The following is a 6,000-nucleotide window of genomic DNA, read 5'->3' as shown; positions in this document are numbered from 1 at the left end:
GGCTTTTTCTTTTTTAGGGGAAGGGCATATCAGAGACAATCAATAACTCTGCGGGGAAGCCCCCCAATAGCAAAGGCAGTAACATGTCTCTTTGGACTTGGCAAGTTTTTGTGTGAATCGATATGAATATATTTTGACGGATTCTTTAAAAAATCGAAATTACATACTTATGTCGACAATGATTTTGTGCCTGTGATCATTTTTGCATTTTTTTTTGTTCCATGTGACCAGTCACCTATTATTCCTAAGTGGTCGTAGTTGTGCAGGTTTGCGTCGGTGATTTACAAACATCTTTTTTTTTTAATTCAAAGCTTGTTTGGGAAAACATTTTGGAGCTTTGTAACTGTGACTACAGCAAGTCGTGGCATTAAGTGGTTTATATATTTCCCGTACCACTCCAAAGAATGCAATGAAAGAAGTGTAGTCGTGGCCGAGTTGGTTAAGGCGGCAGACTTATATCATAGGAGAAAATGATTCCCTGAGTTATCTGTTGGGTATGTCCCACGCGGGTTCGAGTCCCGTCGACTACGGCAAATATTTTCCCGACTTGTCCCGCCTCTGCAGAATGCATGAACAATGCGTACATGAATGTCTGCTACTTTATTTGTATAATGTAGACATGAATGAGATTATATTGCATATAATATAATACCAGATGAAGTATGAATGATGCCATATATGCAGTAAGCATGATAGGATACTCGTCACCGATATCAGTATTTTGTGAAAACTTCTAAGAAAACTGAAATATCCAAAGCTTTCTCTGTATCTTTCGATGTAACGCTTTCACGATTCAGTATATGTTTAGTTTTGCTCTATTTGGAAGTATATACTTCCTAGTCCAATTAGATTATAACCTAATTGAAGTTGGTGTCCAGATTCTCTACAGCAGACCCTCTCTCTATCACTGTCTTTTATGATATTATTTTGTCCGTAAATTCGACCATTGCTGAATAGATGTAGGACGAAATTCACGAGCGCAAACGTGGGCAATCTTTCTATCTATCTCTCTCTCTTCATCTATCGTTCTGTGGCTCTGTCTGTCCATCCTTCCATCATCATCTCACCTATCTATAGCTATTAGTCTACCTATCTATTCCTACAGGAATCAACAAATTGCTCTATTAGATTCTAAGACTGCTTTGTAAACACGTATTCACTTTGTCCGAACCGAGCGATGTAACCAAAAAAACACACCATATGAACTATTACGAAGCACGGATTATCACATTCGTTTCTTTTTGATAGGTTACAGCGTATTACATTCATTTTCATAATTTTATGTGATTTTCATTCATTTAAACTATGTGAGGCCATATTCGTACTCTCAAGCAAGCGATAAACGCGGCCAACAGGTTGATTTGTACCTACTCAAGACAATTTATTACTTTCTGTTGATAAAAAAAGTGTTTTTTTTTTATTATTTAGTGTGGTTATCCATTAAACAGAAAGAAAGAAAGTGTAGGCCTATATATGCTGAATATAAAAGTTGGGATGTTTTAAAGATTCAAATTTTTTAAGGACCCGTAATGAAATATATTATTGAGTAATGACGTAATCGAACATGGTTGACATGAAAGACCCAACTTTAAAGAGCATTTGTCCCTTGCATCACCATTGTTATTAGAACTGATGACTTTTAGACGGAAGGGGATTTATCGATTACAAAAGGGGAAAAAATTATTACTTTTATACAACAACGGAGAAATCAACCATTATGTTTATGGCTATGTTGAATACTGCAGTTTTGAAGGAAAAAAACAAGCAAACAAAAAAGAATGAAAATGTTCGGCATTGCCAAAAGCTTAATTATATCTGCTTTGATTGAATTTCTCCTTTCAGCTCTCTTGTTTGATTTTACTATAGGCAGATAGGTGTGTATCTATAACATTACTGTGAATACAGAGTGTCAAAATAAATGTTCAACAGATACTATTAATGATACTTGATACATGTATATGCTTATATATTACACAATCAACAGCGGGGAAAAAATAACGTAGTCGACGGGATTCGGGCGTGGGGGGGGGGGGGGAGAAGATCCCCAACAGAAAGCCTATCATTCTTTCACTGTAGGGTATTTTCAAGTATGTATCGCCTTAACCACTCGGCCACGACTACGTCATTTTGTGCGCTTGCGCGAGGAATGCGAAAAAATACTTGCATGCAATTTTTTAAAAAAAATTCTTACGGTGATAACAAAACACCGGGTGACTTACAAAAAATTAAAGAGAAGATTTTTTTTTTTTCTTGGGCAGAAAAGTTATACAGTAACTCTGGGTCTTAGTTGCCTGTTTTTTTTTTTAAATCTACATGATCTGCTGTTTATATAAGTTAGCTATGTTTACTGTTTAACATTTGAAATCAAAATTGTATAATTGAGTTTGTAATTTGTACAATAATGTTCCTTATAAGGGCAACGTGTGTGGCTCACATGCGTGGAATAGTAAACGTCTTTATTTTGGTCACTTTGTTGTCACTATTTAATTTCTCTTTCATTTTGTGTCATGTGAATTTTAAAATCTTTGATATCACCTAAATTTCTTCGATCTCACATGGGTTTTCCTCCCTGCATTGCTAGTGATTATTATTATAATTATTGCCCCAACCCATAGCGACAATTTTTTTCCCGTAATCTTTTATTGATTCCATATTCAATATAATTTCATGACAAATCGAATCACATGTATTACAGAATCCACGACTCAACAAAACACAATTATAATGAAATCAAGCCAAGCTGTACTTTCAGCAGAAACAGTGCATTCGTAAAGAATATACAATGCACCGAAAAAAACAAAAACAAAACAATAACATACACTGCTTACTTACTTTCATTAAAATCAAATGGAGCTGTCCTTTTAGCATGACAGTGCATTCATTAAAAAAAAAGAATATCTATATTAAATGGAGCTGTACTTTCAGCATAACAGTGCTTCATAAGAAAAGAATATTTAACACATCAATATACACCCAAATAAAATTGATATACAACCAAATGGAATCGATATTCCCTTTAATCACCCCCTCCCCTTCCCCCTCCCTCTCCCAACTACCCTTCCTCTCCCTTCCCCCCTTCCCCGTGGACATCTGGCTCCGGGTCCTTCCATACTTATTTTCAAATTTTCCCATTTACTGAAATGAATGGTGAAAGTTCCCCTCATTGATGCTATTTTTTTTCCTCAAATCTATCCTCTAAAATATTATTTTTTTATTTCATTATATGTGGGCGGCTTTCCATATTCTCTACTTTTAAATATCAAATATTTAACCAAAATTAGAATATGATTTAACAACTGATGTTTTCCCCTATTATCCTCCTTCCACCCAAACAGAATTTCTTCCCAAGTACAATTTTTAAAATCAACATCCTCTATCATTTCTTCACATAATTCCCAGATTAATTTCACATGCTCACAAGTGTAAAATAAATGTTTGTATGTTTCTTCTTCTTCTTTTTCACAAAAAGAGCATAAGTTACTTGCAGTAAAACCAAACCTGAAAAGATGGGGATTTGTATAAACAATACCATGCACCAGTTTAAACTGAAACTCACTCAATCGGCTATTTAATGTACATTGTCTTGGCCTTAAAAATATATTTTGTATCTCCTTAACAGAAAACCCATAATTTTGATTAATTCTATCAAAAATCGATACTGCACTTTCTTTTTCCTTAAAAAATTGCAAATACATTTGTTTTGATCTTAAATTGCTAATATCAATTGTTTTCCCTCCAATAATAAAATCAGTTTCCAAAATATCTTTTTTTTTCTTTCATATTTCTCCTCCAACCCATTGGTATATTTTCATAAATACATCTTAACAAAAAAAACATCTTTAACTCCTAAACCTAAATCTCTAAAATATCTATCACATTTCAATTCACCATTATTTCCTAATATATGTTTTAATCTATAAACTCCCTTTTTATACATATTTTCATCATATATACAATTTCTATTTAATCGTATATATTTATTATTAAATATCATAACATTACCACTATACAAACTATTACTGACATTACTTCTCATTTGTTTCGTATTTACCCACACTTCTAATAAATCCCTATGAAATAATGGAGCTTTCACTTTCAACAGCGCTGGTAAATAATCACTCAAAAATATAAATTCTCCTCCTTTGTCTCTCGTAACAAAATTAAAATATTGCTTCCATTTCATATTTTCATCTTTATTAAGAAGTTTCTTAACCCACATAACTAGCTGTGCTTTAACTAAATCAACAAAATTCATCATTTTTAACCCGCCTTGTCTATAATCTAAAAACAATATATTTTTTCTAATCTTATCTCTTTTTCCTTTCCATATAAAATCAAAAACCAATTTGTCTAAAGAATCAAAAACCCACCTGGGAACTGGAGTGAGAGAAGCTCGATATATAACTTTTGAATAAATATGTACTTTAAGTAATTGAATCTTTCCCATCAAAGTTAGATCTCTTTGTTTCCAGAAATTCAAAAGAACTTTTATTTTACTCAAAATCTCTTTATAATTCATATTTTCCTTCGTTCCCTTATCTAAAGAAAAAAAACCCCAAGTATCTTCACAAAATCAACTGTTTTTCCAAAATTAGTATCTAATTTCAAATGCTGATATGATCCCAATTTTAATACTTTGGTCTTATCCATATTTACCTTTAATCCCGACATTTTTTCAAATTCTTCAAACAACATCTTTAACCTATAAATTGATTTCTCATTACGTATAAAAATAGTCATATCATCTGCATATAAAACTAATTTAGTTTCCTCATCTCCAAACTTTATTCCTTGTACAGAATTATCTCTTCGTAATCTATGCGCCATTATTTCCATGCATAAAATAAATAAATAAGGAGACAGTGGGTCACCCTGTCGAACACCTCTCTCCACTTTAAAATAAGCGGTAGAAACCCCCTCATTCAAAACACAACTCAAAGCATTTGTATACAAAACTTGTACCCACTTTTGAAATGACGGGCCAAATCCGAAAGAAAGCAAAACCTTTTGAAGAAATCGATGGGAAATAGAATCAAAAGCCTTTTCAAAATCTATAGCCAATGAAAACCCTGGTAAATTATAATAAGATGTATGAAATATCATATCATCTATGATTCGAATGGCTTCCCCAATATTTCTTCCCTCAATATAACCTACTTGATCTCCCAAAATAACTTCATTCAAAACTTCCTTTATCCGTTTAGCTAAAATCTTTGTTAAAATCTTATAATCTACATTAAAGGACAAGTTCACCTTCATAAACATGAGGATTGAGAGAATGTAGCAATATTAGTAGAACACATCAGTGAAAGTTTGAGGAGAATCAGACAATCCGTTAAAAAGTTATGAATTTTTGAAGTTTTTGTGCAGTAACCGCTGGATGAGAAGACTACTGCAGTGTATGTATAACTTAGATGTCACATGCGTACAACAATATAACGAAAATATAAAGAGAATTTCACAAAATTCCATCTTTTGAAAAAAGTACACATTCCCCTGACTCGTTACCGACAAATGTTATGGGTAATATTATTCCCCCCGCCTTTAGAAAGAGGCAAGTCAAGTGCTCTTTTATTATGCGAAAAAAGTAAAAATATGTTGAATTTTCTTTTACATTTTCTTTATACTGTTGTACGCATATGACTCACAAGCTGTAGTAGTCTCCTCATCCAGCGGTTCCAACACAAAAATTTAAAAAATTCATAACTTTTGCATCGATTGTCCAATTTTCCTCAAACTTTCACTGATGTGTTCTACTATTATTGTTGCATTCTCTCAATCCTTATGTTTATGAGGGTGAACTTGTCCTTTAAGAAGAGATATCGGTCTATAATTCTTCCATGAAAAAGGATCTTTCTCATCCTTAGCAATTAACTTAATTACTGCTTGCTACTGTGAAGACGACATTTCCCCTAATTCATATGCCTCATTTAAGGCTTCTCTTACTATACTCCTCCAATCTCCGGCCAAATTATATTATAAAATTCAGGTGTCAGACCA

The 6,000-nt window shown here is 33.0% G+C and overlaps 1 non-coding gene across 1 annotated transcript; it reads left to right on the top strand.

Moving 5' to 3' along the window:
• Positions 1 to 420: 420 nt before the first annotated feature.
• Trnai-uau (transfer RNA isoleucine (anticodon UAU)) lies at positions 421 to 530 on the top strand. Its single transcript has 2 exons — positions 421 to 458; positions 486 to 530. It is a non-coding gene; the product is annotated as a tRNA-Ile (tRNA).
• The last annotated feature ends 5,470 nt before the right edge of the window (positions 531 to 6,000 follow it).

The sequence above is a fragment of the Diadema antillarum genome, unplaced genomic scaffold (genome assembly GCF_040938485.1).
Source record: "Diadema antillarum isolate AM-2024a unplaced genomic scaffold, OU_Dant_1.0 seq00000725_RagTag, whole genome shotgun sequence".
Taxonomy (NCBI): Eukaryota; Metazoa; Echinodermata; class Echinoidea; order Diadematoida; family Diadematidae; genus Diadema; species Diadema antillarum.
Note: the sequence above shows the minus strand (reverse complement) of the source record. Positions and strands in the feature narration are given on the sequence as shown.